Raw genomic sequence first — 15,868 nt, 5'->3', positions numbered from 1 at the left:
TCCCTTCCATCACCTCCACTGGACAAACCAATATCAGTACCCTGTCAGAACCTGGTGTGGTCGACAAGCAACCTGCTAAAGATGGAAATGCCAGCATTTGTGATTCCGTGGTCCACGAGTATATTTAAAGCACCACTTGCTTATCCAAATCATAATTGGGGCAGTCACCCAAACAGATGATGACAGCACTCTGCAAACAGTGGACATGGTTTATTTATCAGCAGATGCTAATAAGGTTAGTTTGCTGGCTGCAGAATCAAGTGGCTGCCATGACAGATCTGACTGCCTCCAAGTTTTTAACAGGCCCTCTTGAAACCGAAGCCTGCAGTCACACATCCCAAGATGCAAACAGTACCAAACAGGAAAATAATTAGCCACACATGAAATGCATGAATCAATTAGCATTGGCACCTGTGATTGGATAACAGGGAAGAGGCAAATCAATCAAGCCTTTTGGACATTCAGGTGGGCCCCACTAATCGTGTTGGCTATTGGATCACTTGAGGATAGCTCCACAGTATAAACGGCGACAGAGACAGTTCAATCTTTAGGGACCTTTGGAGGGAGCTGGAAGCATGAGGTGTGGGGGAGACTGAAGTGAGAATAGACTGGAGAAGATACTGAGCTGCGAGGAAAAGTTGACAATGAAGTAGGAAGATGCAGAGGGAGAGAGAGGATGATGGAGAGAGAGAGAGAGAGAGAGAGAGAGAGAGGGAGAGAGAGAGAGAGAGATGAAGGAGGTCAAAGCAAGGAAGAACAACAGAGAAATGTCTGAGTTGGAAAAGGGAGAGTGTGAAGGATGATTAAGAAGGGTTAAGAAATTTGGGAAAGGTTGGAGCTAGAGAAGAAAAGAGAGGTACACATGATGAGAAACATCAGGAAAGGTTGATGTTGGAAGAAGGAATGTGAGGGAGCAGAAAGGAGGAAGGCAGAAAGAACAATTGGGAAGTGGTATAGCTGGAGAGGGAGAAAAGGCAAAAGATTTAGGGGTGCACCACACGAAATAGAGAGAGAGAGAGAGAGAGAGAGAGAAAGAGAGAGCAAAAAAGAGAGATAGAGAGGGAGAGGGAGAACCAGAACTGGCCAATTCCTTCTAGCTGCATGGTGCACTGTTTCAGGGGAGAACCGGTTACCCCACTAACTTCTGTATAACCCTTGTAGGTGGAAGAATAAATCAATCACTGTAGCCTGAAAACCCACTCAGGACAGATGTGGAAGAAATAGACCGGAAACGGCTAGATTGAGGCATCACAGCCATGATGCCCATTAGCTTCCTAGCCCCACTGTTCCGCTACAGGTGGCTCACTCAGTAAATAAGAGGGACCATTGACAATCTCAGGAGGGCAGATGAGAAACTCATGCATCAGGAGGGCCAAACAACAAGCCCAGGCAGCCTGACGAATGATCAACAGCCAAGCAGGATACAGTGACTTTTCCAGGACGGCTAACTAAAAGGGCTCCAACTCAGCCTCTAAGGTCTAACTGTAGCCCAAGAGGCCAGTTGGCCAGAAACCTCAGAATTGTGAGTGACCTTTATTGTGATTTCCCCCATGTGACACAGCCTTTACTATCAACTGTCACACTGACTTGAGATCTTGGACTCTCGACTACGTTCCTCTATTAGATTGGATTGTTTTGTATAGCTTGGCAGTGTTTTCCCTGAACCTGTGTTGTGTTATGTTATGATATGTATACAACTAGAACTACCTACCAATTCTTTGGTAAAGATCCAGGGTATGCATTCATTCTTGGTCCACTAATTTGACATCTGCTCATTGTGTCAACTAGACTAGCAGTACAATCCCTTTTCCCCAATATTTGTGTTCCTTGTAAAGTGCACGGCTGAGTGCTCATGCACCTTTTTGTAGGCTGTGCATTAAGTCTTAGTCACTGTGAATGGCATGCCTTTCTGTCCACAGCTTTGTGTGTGCAGCCAATCGGGCTGAGAACATCCTGTCTTCAGCAGTGAAAGATTGCTAGTGGTGCACCACTACAGGCAATGCAACACAAACTGCTTGGGTGCAGCCAGCAGGGCAGCAGACCTCCAGCTCAGGTGCCCTAGTTCAGGGCAGGTCATTGGATCTGCCCCATCCCGGCTGTGACCACCTTCAGCTTTTCCTACTGCTGGTGCCAGTGATTTGTCTGCCCAGACTCCACTCTATTGATTTCGAGTAGTACTATTTTGCAGAGCAGACGACACTAAGTTTGAGCCAGACAATCCCTTTACACCTGTCAGAGTTGATTTTATTCAATAAAAAGATGATTGTTAATTAGAGTCAGTTTTACATCACTAATCCAACTAGTGCCAGCAATGACAGCTCCATAAACTCAAGCGCTGCCCTCCATATGTGACAGATCCTCCAAAATTGACATTAAAGTATTGATGTGTTTTAGGCATTTTTTGCAGCACTCAAAATAAGAAGTGATTTTGTTTTCTGCTATTTTTCCAAGTGATGCCCAGACAGTTGCTTAGAGACTAAGAACATTTTTCTAGGAATCTGTGGACTGAAATGGCAAATAAATACTAGATTCTGTCTGATTTAAAAATTGTAGAAATATGACAGTTGGTGGAAAGATGGAGATGTACATTATGAATATGCTTGATCCTTTGCAGAGTTATAACTATTATACATTTTATGAAAATGACCACAATGTGCCACAGAGCCATGCTGCCTTGTACGGAGATGGTAATCGGCTTACCTAATTCCCTATAACCCATGCACACTGCATCTCTAATGTTGGGTGTCCTGACCCACGTTTAAGCTATCATGCTGCAACATTTGGTGCTGTGGGCTTAGAAAATTCAAGATGGCGGAAAACCCACATGTGCGCCGAAATCCAGGAAAGCTGCGCAGTTTGTGCGCACACCAAAATGGTTGCCTCACTTGCCACCCACCAGTGCGAGAATGATAGGCCGGGTTGCCATGAGGGAAATGGGTTGCCAAAGGAAAAACAGTAGCGCCGGTTAGCTTCAAAGCGCTTTAAAACCACCCTGTGTTTCTCTGAAGGCAGGCTCAAAATGTCTATTTTAAACATTGCAACACATCTAAAAACTCACTGGACACCAGCAGACATTTGGTAGAATGGAGTGTTGTGTGCCTACAAAATCTGGGAAATGAAGAGCCCAAAACAATGCTTATAACAAAACTGCTATGGAGTCAGCAGTTTAAGTTGCACTGGATTTAAAGACACTAAAATCGAAAATGTTTAGATTAAATGAGTGACCTATGTTTGGTGTCACATGCCTTTGTAACTGTTGAAATGTCATAGTTTTGCACTTAGAATCAGCATTCTAGCTGCATGTGTAAAATTGCAAGTTAATTTAAAAAGCAACAAAAAACATGACAGTTAGCTGAAAGTCTGGCTTAAGGAACTTGATTTTGCTTGACAGCTACCCCCATCAGGAGTGAAACTTGAGTCACAACTGTGTTCCCAGGCCTATCTGCCTTTTGCTGGCCACACTAAGGATATACCATCTCTCTGATAATTGAATTAAGGGGAGCCCCCTACAGAATACAGGAGCTCTGAACAATGTAACCCCCTTCACCCAGGCAGATGGTTTATGGCAGGAGTCGTAAATGGTCGTAAAAAGTGGCTTCCTCCTGAAGGAAAGGGGAGGAGCACTGCCTGTGAGAGCAAGCTGGCTTGGCAGAACTGGAAAAACCAGAAATTCAACCTTGTGCTGAGGGTAAACCACACCCCTTTGGAGCCAGAACATAACTTTAAAAAGATGGATCATTCATAGAGCGGACATGTGAAAATTTTATAAATGATACCATAATTCTTGTGATTTTTCTGCCCACAGTTTAAGAGGTTTTTAGAACCGGTGGTATGTTCAGGGGGGTTTTAGCGGAAAAGTGGATATTACTCTAAATGTATGCATGTTAAAAATCTGAAACTTCATCAATTAATGTCCCTACTCCCTGCGCACATGTATGTAAAGTGGGGTCAATGTCAGAAATGGCAAAATCAGTTAAAAAGTGAAATATGTGCCATTTCTGAATGCAAGCTCCTAGAAACAGCAGATTTGGGACAGAGTATACCTCATGTGATATGTGACATGGGTATGTAATTTCAAACAACTGTGTAACTGTGAAATATGTGTTTTGATCATATATAGATTTGGGTGCACAGATGACAGGGGAGTTTTTTCAAGAGATCATAAATGGCTAACATCACTCTGACACAACTTAGCTCCCCCAATCAGGGGAGAAATGAAAGCTGGACCAATGACAAGTGAGAGGGGCAGGTTTAGTTATGACCAACACACACACCCACTTGCAGGACATATAAATGGACTACTGAAACTTAGGTAGAGACCTTCATTTCCATCTGCAGCTGGAAGCTCTGCCGGAAAAATCCATACTTACCTCCATCAGCCTTCAAAGAGCCAACACTTAGACTCCAAGATAAACAGAGACTTCAAATCCCTCAATCTCCAGAATCCAGAAGCAGTGCTGTACCCAGAGAGAGAGCAGAGCTGACCCAGACCCATGTTAGCAGTATCCAAAACCAGAGAGAGCTGAACCGGAGTGCAGTCCAAAACCTGACCAGATCCGTGGCAAGGCCCATTTCACTCAAGAATATAGTGTGAGTACCTAGAAAACTGTGCAGAACCAATCTCCTAGTTAAAATAATATAATTCAATCTAGTTTAATCTAAGTAGAACTGTCTCCTAACTGTCACCTGTCATTTGCAAAGCTGTCACCTGTCATTTTCTAGTTGCAAGCTGCACTTGTCTTTTTGAACTTTAAAATTTCAAATCTGAAAAACGACCTTTATTTAATCGCTCATATCTCCGTGCAGTAACTTTCATTTGGAAGCTGAGATCCTAGGCTTTCCTAGGACCCCAAAACGATAGTGATAGTCCTTGTAGTTCTTCTGTAATAGCGCCCGGCGCATTCGCGAATTTTACCGCGATTTGCAAATTTCTTCACGTGTAAAAATCAGCTGCTGCTTGCCTTCCATTTGCCAGAAAATCGTTTGCCTCATAAAAACTATCCCTGAATGATTGCAAGAGTGAGCCTGAGCTAATATTAACTAGATATCACTCACCCTGAACCTCTGAAAGGGAATTAAAAGCATTTCCAGCATATTTCTCATCCATTGCTAGCACATATAAAAGTATTTGGGCCTGTGTTTTCAAAACTCCTATCTGTTTTCTTTAAGCGTGCTTGGGGGGGATTGAACTGAATTACATTGATTGCATTTCTGAGAACTGTGTGCTTTCCTCCCATTTCCTTGCATCCCATAAAGGGGGGGGAGTGAATAGCCAGAGAAAAGTGATTACATTGTTTGGTTGAAATCATATTGAGTATTTTCTGTACTGCATTCATTGAATAGTGCATCCACCTGAGCTTACATAAAGCATTCTTTACCACCTTCTTCTTTTGTTCCTATTTACCAGTGTGCTATCTTATCCATTTCATGTCAACTCATTAGTGATTATAAAGAAGTGTGCTAGTGCCAGATTCTCCGTTGTTAATATTTATCATATCAGATTAAGTGTGATATTCAATTATTAATTTACTATAAAGCGTGATATCTATATCTATTGTTTAAATTATCAAATAAACCTTTTAACTTGCAAAACAGAACTACTTCTTGGCTCAGTGGGGTCAGGAGGATTCCAAGAGAGGGGTGTTATATAGGGGTAGTCATCCAGAACGCATGAACTGGACATAAAGATATATCAATAAGGGTTTTCATTCAGTATTATAGACTAGGCGTTGACTTAGCTGTAGTGTTGAATTGAATCCTCTTACAAATTGGGGGCTCGGGCCGGACGTTTGGGTTAGATTTACCATTTGTGCAGATTAATACAGCGTGCCAGCTGACCAGATACACATATCCGGTCGGATCACCACGCTGTGTTACGCTGTAAAGCACTCCTCAAAAGGGACACTCCAAGAAAAGTTCTGTTCTGCAAAAATAAAATACAAACTTCTGTAAGTCAGGACAGAGACCAATCTCTAGAATGACGACCTTAGTAGACATGAAAATAGCCAGAGAGCACCTCTTGCATAAGCTATTTGTGAGAGGTGAATGGACCGAACAGGGCCAGGATGCGTGGTTGCAGGCCATCACACAACAGGTCACTGAAACAGGGTCAGATATATATAGAGATCAGGGTCCCTTACATGTGGCCCTGAGTGAACTATATATGGCTCCTAAAGCCAAAGAGGAACACAATAAGATTGCCAGGATAGCAGCATACCTGTACCTATACATGGGAGACATGCAGGATAGATGTGCTGAAAGCCAAAATCTGGCAAATAGGCAACAGATGGCATTACAGAAGGCCCAATCTGATCTGGACTCTTCTGAGCAGAGGCTGCAGAGGAGCCAGGAGTCAGAAAATGACAGCAGACGGTACATCACTAAAATAAAGGAGGATATGGATATACTGCAACAGGAAAAGGCTGACCAGGATACTAGATTTCTGGCCCGGCAGAAGGAGCACCAAGACAGTTTGGACTCCTTACTGCAGAGCCAGAAAAAGCTGGAGCAACAATTAGACTTTAACAGGGCATGCACGGAGCAGGTAGCCACCCTGCAAAGTCATCTAGATAGAGTGAAGGTAGAGAGCAACAAGCTGATTTTGAAAGACCTGGATACCCAGGCAGAGTTTGATGAAGAACGCCAGAAAGCTGGTGCCTTTCAAAGGCAGAGGGACGACCTGGCGGCACAAATGCAGGCTCTTAGTCAGGAAAGAGACGCCTTAGGCCAGGAAGTCTGCCATTTAAAAAGGAAAATGGAAGAAAATCACCTGGCCCACCAGGGACTGGGTGACCTCCAAAAAGAACACCAGAACTTGTTAGAGCACACCAGGAGGGTGGAGGATGCTCTAGCAAGAAAGGAGCAGGCCAATAGGGACACAGCTCAGGAGGTAACCCTCCTGCAGCAAAGACTGGCCCAGTGCTCCAGGACCAATCAGGAAACACAGAGAGAGAATGAGGCTCTCTGCCAGCGCAATGATAGACTCCAACAACAGGTAGCGATGCAGGAGAGACTGATAGAGTCTAGTAAGGCCTTAACTGAGGAACTGAAGGCACAAATGCAGGCTCTTGCATTGCAACAGGGAGCAGAGGCGGATAGAGACCAGGTTCGCTGGGAAAGGGAAACTCAGGAGCATAACCTCAGGAGCCCTAATACCAGAGGTCTTTATCTTTCTCAGTCCCTGGACTCTGCCACCCCCATGTCCCCTGGCGCACATGAGCACCGGGCCACAGGGATGGCAGATTACTATCCAGCCAGAAGCATGGGGCTCATAGGCCAGTACCTCCCAGGAATGGATGGGCGGGCATCTGGGCATGGGCACCCAAGCATGGTGCAATTCAGTGGGGAACCCCGGGAGAATAGGCCCATTAAGGGCATCCTGAAAACCTCTGCCCAGTTAGGTCAGTGGGGGGGTACCCAGCAAATCCTGGCAGCAAGGAGGAATCTGAAGACTCCTCTGAACTGCGCAGGACACAGGAGACCAGGTCCCCACATTCTGCCAGCCATTCCCAGGCTCGCAGAATCCGGGAAAACCTGGAAGAACAGACGGGAACCTCTGGGAGCAGTGCCTCTGAGTCCGAGGACGAATGGACAAGGGTTACCCGAACCAAAAAGGCCAATAAGGCAAAAAGGGCCTTGCTTAAGGACCCCTTAAAACAGATTAAGGCAATCAGGAGCGTCATCACGCCTTACCATAAGAACGCTAAGTATTCTGTTTGGGAGCACTTAGAGCTGTTTGAGCAAATGATGGAGACTTTCCATTTGAAGGACGGCCAAAGCTGCATTCAATATGTAAAGTGGACCTTCTCCCCGGAATACTCCAGTTTCTTTGCGGGGCTGGAGGACCAAAATCATTTAAGATGGTCCACCTATAAGGCGGCCATCTTGAAACATTTTTCTGTTCACAGAAATCCTCAAGAGGCTCGCAAGGCAGCCTACAATTTGCAATGTGGGGAGGATCAGGCCCCACAAGAATTTGTGCAGGAGTTAAAGCGTGCTTTTGCACAGACCACAAAAAGGGTGCGCACGGATAGCAGAGAATTTATTAATACGTTTTTCCATGCCTTGCCCAAATATATCATGACCCAGCTCGTGAGGGATTTTCACGAGAAAAGATCTTTAGACTGGGTCATTGAACAGGCTACCCGGATCTATGAGGTGCAGAAACCGATAGATAGCAAAAGTAATGCCCAGAAAAACCCCAAAGCCAACAGCACCCCTGCTGCTGCCAAGGTGGCAGAAGTAAAGGTCACCCCCGTTTTAGATTTGGAGATGGGGGGGCCTAAAAACCTACCTGCACCTAATAATGCTAGGCCAAGAAGGTCCTCGGGCCAGTCACAGACAGGGAGCCAGGGAGGCAGCCCCACAAATGGGGTCCCTCGCTCTCCTGATTATGTAAGTCCCCATTACAAGGGAAACAGACCCATCCTGGGTTATGTGTGGACTCCTCCAGCCCAAGGGGGGGGATCCAGCCAAGCACCTGACCCAGGGAACTTCCCTCCTGACTTCCCACCGGAGGGCAGAAACTCTCCAAATCCTGGGCAGAACTTTTTCCCCAGGTATCCACCCAACTTTCAGCCCCAAAACCATCCATCCTTCTTTCCCCAATTCCCTGAACCCAGACCACTGAATCCGGGAGAGGGGAGGTCAAGGGTGGAGGGGTACCCAAATCTTCCCAACCAGGGGTACTACCAAAGAAGGGATAGCTACCCTTCCCGGGATCAGCCCAGGGGAGAAAACAGGGCCCCGTATCAGCCTGAGCGGGTTTCCCAGTTAGAGTGCCAGGTTCAAAACATGGCGCGGGATCTGGGTCACATACTGAGGGCTCAGCAGAACCCTCAGATCGGCATGCCGGCGCAGAATGCACCCAATTCTGGACCTGGTGCCCCAGAACAATGACGGGGGCAGCACCCCGATAACTCACCGGTTCCCAGGGAGGAGGCACAAAGGGAAGGGGGGTGTAAAGCCTTGGAGGAAGCTTCCTTCCTCACTTGTAAACAGCCCCTGGAAACCCAGGAACCGGAAACAAAATCTCTTGCCTCTGAAAGTCTGCCTCCTAAGGAGCAGAGGGGGGGTAGGAGAAACAAAAGACCCAAACAGACTCAGTTTGAGGAGGAGGTACAGATCTTCCAATTTGAGGGGGAGGGATCCTCAGAGGGTCCTGGGAAAAGGATCTTCTCCTTCAGAGAGGGGGGAACTCCTCCCAAAGAAAAATGGGTCCCTAGGGATGCAAATCCAGACTGGGGAGATGTGGAGACTGAGCTACCGCCGCCCACCATCTCATCCCAGAACCAACAGCAAGAAAATCCCCTGGTTCAAACCCATCCTGGTGACTGCCTCCAGAAAGGGGGGGGCGGCCCAGAACCGGAGCCAGGGGAACCCACAATGGCTCTGATCTCCAGTTGCCAAATTTTTTTTCAGATTCCCAAGGCTCTCCACAGAATTCTGCCCAAATCTCTTCTCTCGCCATGTCCAAAACAAGAAAATAGCCCACCAGTTGTCCAAAAATGTACATTATCTGTGCCCCCTTGAGGAGAAGGAGGGAAGATACTATGCCCCGGTACAAGTACAGGGGCAGGGTACAATCTCGGCACTGGTGGACACTGGATCTCAAGCTACCCGTCTGTCCAGAAGGGCCTTTGACGAACTAAATGCAGGAAGGGGAGAGAATTACCAAATTCCTCTCACCTCTCTTCCTGGACAACTGCAGAACTTTGACGGGAAGGAAATTCCCGTTGAGGGGACGGCAGATTTGGACATTAAAATTGGGCGACATAAGTTGAAACACCCGGTCATAGTTGTGACCCCAGAGGGCACCCCTGGTTTACTAGGGAATGACCTCCTGAGAAGGTTGTCACCCCTAATAGATTGCGTAAACAAGGTCCTCTGGACCCAGACTAGCCGACCAATAAAATTAAAACAGAGTGTTAACCATGTTAGTTTAAACGGCACCTGCCACATGGTTGAACAAAAATCTGACCAAGTAGAATTTCACTTCCAGAACAACCAAATTCCAGACGTGACAGTAATAGCAGTAGGACAACCGACTGGTGATGGGGGGTCCTCTCTATTTCTGAAAATCAACCTTCCTTCCAGTTTAAGGTGGTATTCCACACTGGAAGGAAACACCCTGAAATTCTATACTAATCCACAATCAGAAACTCCCACTCCTATAGTCCAGAAAGATGTGAAATCGGCTCAAAGCCTGGCTGATATTCAGCAAATTGGAGAGCAGTTGTTCATCCCTGTTCAGTTAAATGATGGGAAGGACTCTGTTCTCGCTCGAGTGTGCGTGAACAATGGTAAGAGCTTCATCAGCGAAGCCATGTTTCGCCAACTCCCAAAAGATCCAGCCATTCCCACATTCAAACTGATAGACAAATGGGAAATGGACCTGGAAGCGCCTAATTCCAAACATCTCCTGCCAAGCAGGTGTATGCTCAAAATCTCCATTGGCAACAAGAGCATAGTCCACAATTGTTGGGTCGTGCGAGACGTCCCTGCCGCCTTTTACTTAGGCAGTGACATTCTCAATCGCTTTGCCATTAGTTTTGACCTAATAAACTTCAAAGCTTGGTCCCGATTAGTGGATAATCCCATGAGCTTTGATGATCCAGAAAAAGCATTTAGGTCAGCTCAATTGCTACCTTATGCAGTTGAAATTCAGGTTAAAGAGGAAGTCACCATCCCAGAAAGGACCCGACAATTCTCCCTGGAAGTGAAAGTTAAAAGGGGACAAGAGTTGAAAAACCCTGATGCTTACATACATCTAAATGCTTCTCTCCAACAGCAAGGGTTGGGGGTAAACCCAACTCCATTAGTCAACATAGAACATGACACCATTCCAATAGAGGTGGATAACAGCGACTTAAAGAGTATAACTCTAGCCGCAGGCACCATTGTTGGAATGGCGGTTGATGACCGACATTTTTCCATTGATTTAGGTAATGAACTGTTAGGACCAATCCCCAAGGACTGTTTTGACAGTGACATTGAGGACCATACAACACCAGACAGGATTTTTACCCGGCATGGGGGGAACTTCCTGGTGTACACTTCTTGCCCCTATGGTAAGGAAGATGTGACTTGTGACTTCAGGAGGGATGAAGTGATTTTCCAGGTCCATGAGGGCTGCCTTTCCCACCTGAAGCCTCCGGTCCAAATCAGCACTCTGACCAGGGACTTCTCCACCCAGCTGGAGGAGGCCGCGGAGATAGCCAGACCAGAAGTCTTTCCAGGCTTCAGGCAGATGGTGGAAGAGAGAGTCAACCTAGCTGATGCCTGTGTGACTCTGGAACAAAAGCAAAAGTTGAAACAAGTTTTCTTGGATTTCCAAGATCTCTTTGCGGTAGACTCATATGACTGTGGTCGCACTGACATCCACACAACAACAATCCCCACGGACCCTGGCATGACCCCAGTGTTTGTGAAGCAATAACGCTTGCCTCTCGCATCCATGGAGTCCCTTACTGAAATAATTAAGAACCTTGAGTCCCGGGGAATAATCCGTCCAGTCCACAGCACCTTCAATAATCCGGTGCTGGGAATATTGAAGCCGAACGGCCAGTGGAGACTCTGTGCTGACCTCAGGGAGCTCAACAAACGGGTCCATACTTCCCGATGGCCTCTGCCCTACATTGACCAAGGGCTGGCCCAGATCCAGGGGTCACAGGTATTCACAGCAATAGACCTGACCAATGGATACTGGACTGTGCCTGTCAGTAGGGAGGACCAATACAAGCTGGCTTTTACCTTTAGGGGCCAGCAGTACACATGGACCCGGACTCCCTTCGGATACCTCAACTCCGGTAATGAGTTCAATATTTTCCTACATAAGGCCATGCCCGACCTGGGTGCGAGGGGTAACCTGGCTTATGTAGATGATGTCCTCATCAAAAGCTCAACTGTTGAGGAACACATAGCGGAGATCCGTTATGTTCTAACACAGTTGAGGGCCGCCGGAGCAAAACTTTCCTTTCAGAAAGCACAGTGGTGTAGAACCCGTGTTAATTTCTTGGGGCATGAGATTACTCCTCAGGGTCTCTGTCCCCAGGAAAAGAAAGTGGAAGCACTTCAGAAACTGAAAGACCCCACAACTCTGCGGGAACTAAGGAGCCTCCTTGGACTGACTAATTACAGCAGAAAGTTCATTGAGGGCTACGCAGAGATCACCAGACCCCTGATTCATCTCCTGAAGGGGGGGGTCAAGTGGGAATGGGGTCCAGAACAAGCCGAGGCGGTAAAACAACTCAAAAGAAGCCTCTCACAAGCGCCTTGCCTAGCTTACCCTGTCAGAAACAAGGAGTTCTTCCTGGAGACAGGGTTCTCTAATACGTGCTTGACGGCAGTATTATACCAAAAGCATGACAAGGTCAATAAAGTAATCTCCTATGCGAGCAAAACTTTATCCTCTGTGGAGGAAAAATTCAACGATTGTGAGAAGGCACTCCTGGCAACGGTGTGGGCATTGAAGAATTACCGCCCGTTTATCCAGGGGGAACACATCATAGTGGAGACTCCACACCAGCCTCTGCAATATCTCCAAAGTGACAGAATCCGGGCCGGAAATGTGAGTAATTCCCGAATTACTTCCTGGATTCTGTCAATGCAAGGCTTTCCTGTGGAGGTCCGATATGGCCAAAACAAGAAGAGTCCCCTCGCGCAAGGTCTGGCTGACTTGCATGATTGTGCCAGAGAAAACTGTCTCGAGGACGAAAGTCTCAAAATCAAGGACAACATGGAGGCATACCTTAATTCCCCACACAAAGTCTTTGAAGAAGACAAGTGTGAGGGAATGCCCACTGTCTATGTGGATGGATGCTCTTACCATGTTGACAACAACGGGGAGAAAGAACTGGTGGCCGGCGTAGGGAATGCATGGGTGAATGAGTCCCCAGAACCCTCCGCTGGATACAAAATTGGTCCCCGAAGTAGTCAGGTGGCAGAATTGATGGCTGTGCATCAGGCCATCCTCACTGCTGTCCAGCATCAACTCCACAAACTGGTCATAATCACAGATTCGGATTATGTACGGAACGGGTTCGTGGAGCACCTGGTTAATTGGAAAACCAGAGGCATGTTATGTGCTAACAACAAACCCTTGAAACATGGGAAGTTGATCCAAAACATTGATGATCTGGTCACCTCGAAAGGAATGACCATCTATTGGAAGAAGATCAAGGGTCATTCCAAAGTAGAGGGACCAGACAAAACTGGAAATGACTTAGCTGATCAGCTGGCCAAAACCGGGGCCATCCAAGGGGATCTAATTGAGATTGAGTCCCTGCTGGGGGAAATCCAGGTCACTGCTATCACTAGGTCCCAGACAAATGCTCACAACGACCTTTCAATTGTACAATGGAGTAAGGAGACCTCTGATGCTGATTTGATTACCGCTCAGAAGGGGGATCCAATTATTGGTAAATTTTACCAGCACCTTGAGGACCCTGAGAACTTTCCCCTGACGGATGCCGATTACATTGGGAAAGAGGACCTAAGAGTGTTGATGAAATGTCCAAAAATGTTCCGAATCCAAGACGGTTTGCTGGTAAGGAAATCCAAAGCTGGCCACGATCAGTGGGTGGTCCCTACCTCATTCCGAAGCCTGATGTTAAGTCACGCCCATGATGCGGCCACCGCCGGTCATAGGGGGTTTCACACAACATTGGAAATCTTAAGAGAGGTTTCATACTGGCCACACATGGGGCAGGACCTCGACCAATATTTGAAGGGTTGTCTTGTGTGTGCACAATTTCAGCCGACATCCCTCACACACCGGGCGCCTTTACAAAAGAGGGGGATGACCCTGCCATGGTCAGATTTACAAATCGACTTTGTAGGCCCTGTGATTCGCTCGGCTAGGGGGAATAAATACATGTTGACTGTGACATGCTTGTTTACCAAGTGGGTGGAATGTCTCCCAGCCCCAAATTGCAAGGCAGAAACTGCAGCTGCCTTGATGATTAACCACATCTTTTCCCGTTTTGGTCTACCTCAAAGGATTGAGTCAGACAGAGGTAGCCACTTCACCAGTGAAGTAATGACTAAGATGTGGGAGATACTTGGGGTCAAGAGAAAGCTGCATATTGCTTATAGACCAGCTTCTTCTGGGGCAGTAGAGAGATATAACCGGACAATTGTGAGCATATTAAAGAAGTTTGTGGCAGATTCTGGGCCAAGTTGGGATATCCGATTACCTCTGGTCCTAATGGCCATCAGATCTACCCCTTCATCTGCAACCAAAATGTCACCATTTGAGTTGATGACTGGGCGCAAGATGGTGCTTCCCCAGCATTTGCTCTACAGGACCCAAGAGCAGACACTGATAAATGCCTCCACTACTCATGAGTATGTGGAGAATTTAAGGAAACACCTCCAACATGCTTTTGCTTACGCTCAGCGGAATCTAGAAAGATCGGCTGATAGCATGAAGACCCATTATGACCTGAAAACTTCCAGGAAGGAATATCAGGTGGGGGACCGGGTCTATCTATACAACTTCCAAAGGAACCAGGCCAAGCAGCGCAAATTTTTGCCTACATGGAAGGGACCCTTTGAGATCATCGACAAAATCTCCCCTGTGGCCTACAAAATCCACATCCCCAAAGGTCCTTTGGCAGCGGGGGAAGACAAGTGGGTCCACATAAACCAGCTGAAGTGTTGCCATCCCAGGCACGCTCTGCAACAACTGGAGGAATCCTCTGGAATCCTAGCGGGTACTGTCTCGGACTAATTCAGTTCCAATCATAAAACATACCACATCTAGTCTCTAAAATATTGTGATTTGCATGAAACTGTCTCTTAGTTATACTGTTTTTTTTTTTTCAAAATAAGAATGTAATGTTTCGTGATGATGAAATGCATATGCTGCCCCACTATCTCAACAGTGGTGGAAAAACGTCTATGAGTAGGTATTGCCGCTCTTCCTTTGTCGTCCTAGGAGAAAGAAAACCTGGAGACGGGCCAAGGAGGACGATCCGGAGACCGGGAGCAGAGACGCGATGGGCCCTGTGTACCGCCCAATACTCCCATCAGGACCGGCGAGGAGAACCGATCGATCAGTACCGGATGGAGAAGAAGATGCTGAGCTGTGCCATTTGCAGAATTGGAAGAAGCTTATGCGGACAGACCGGTGCGTGGGTCAAAACCCTTGTGCACCCGACTCCCCATCGACTCAAATTCAAAGTGCAGTCGCCTGGGGGGGCTTGTTGGGTGTCCTGACCCACGTTTAAGCTATCATGCTGCAACATTTGGTGCTGTGGGCTTAGAAAATTCAAGATGGCGGAAAACCCACATGTGCGCCGAAATCCAGGAAAGCTGCGCAGTTTGTGCGCACACCAAAATGGTTGCCTCACTTGCCACCCACCAGTGCGAGAATGATAGGCCGGGTTGCCATGAGGGAAATGGGTTGCCAAAGGAAAAACAGTAGCGCCGGTTAGCTTCAAAGCGCTTTAAAACCACCCTGTGTTTCTCTGAAGGCAGGCTCAAAATGTCTATTTTAAACATTGCAACACATCTAAAAACTCACTGGACACCAGCAGACATTTGGTAGAATGGAGTGTTGTGTGCCTACAAAATCTGGGAAATGAAGAGCCCAAAACAATGCTTATAACAAAACTGCTATGGAGTCAGCAGTTTAAGTTGCACTGGATTTAAAGACACTAAAATCGAAAATGTTTAGATTAAATGAGTGACCTATGTTTGGTGTCACATGCCTTTGTAACTGTTGAAATGTCATAGTTTTGCACTTAGAATCAGCATTCTAGCTGCATGTGTAAAATTGCAAGTTAATTTAAAAAACAACAAAAAAACATGACAGTTAGCTGAAAGTCTGGCTTAAGGAACTTGATTTTGCTTGACAGCTACCCCC

The sequence above is a fragment of the Ambystoma mexicanum genome, chromosome 1q, assembly GCF_040938575.1.
Source record: "Ambystoma mexicanum isolate Mex_15411 chromosome 1q, UKY_AmexF1_1, whole genome shotgun sequence".
In the NCBI taxonomy this organism is placed as follows: domain Eukaryota; kingdom Metazoa; phylum Chordata; class Amphibia; order Caudata; family Ambystomatidae; genus Ambystoma; species Ambystoma mexicanum.
The sequence above is the reverse complement of the archived record's forward strand: the minus strand, read 5'-3'. Positions refer to the sequence as shown.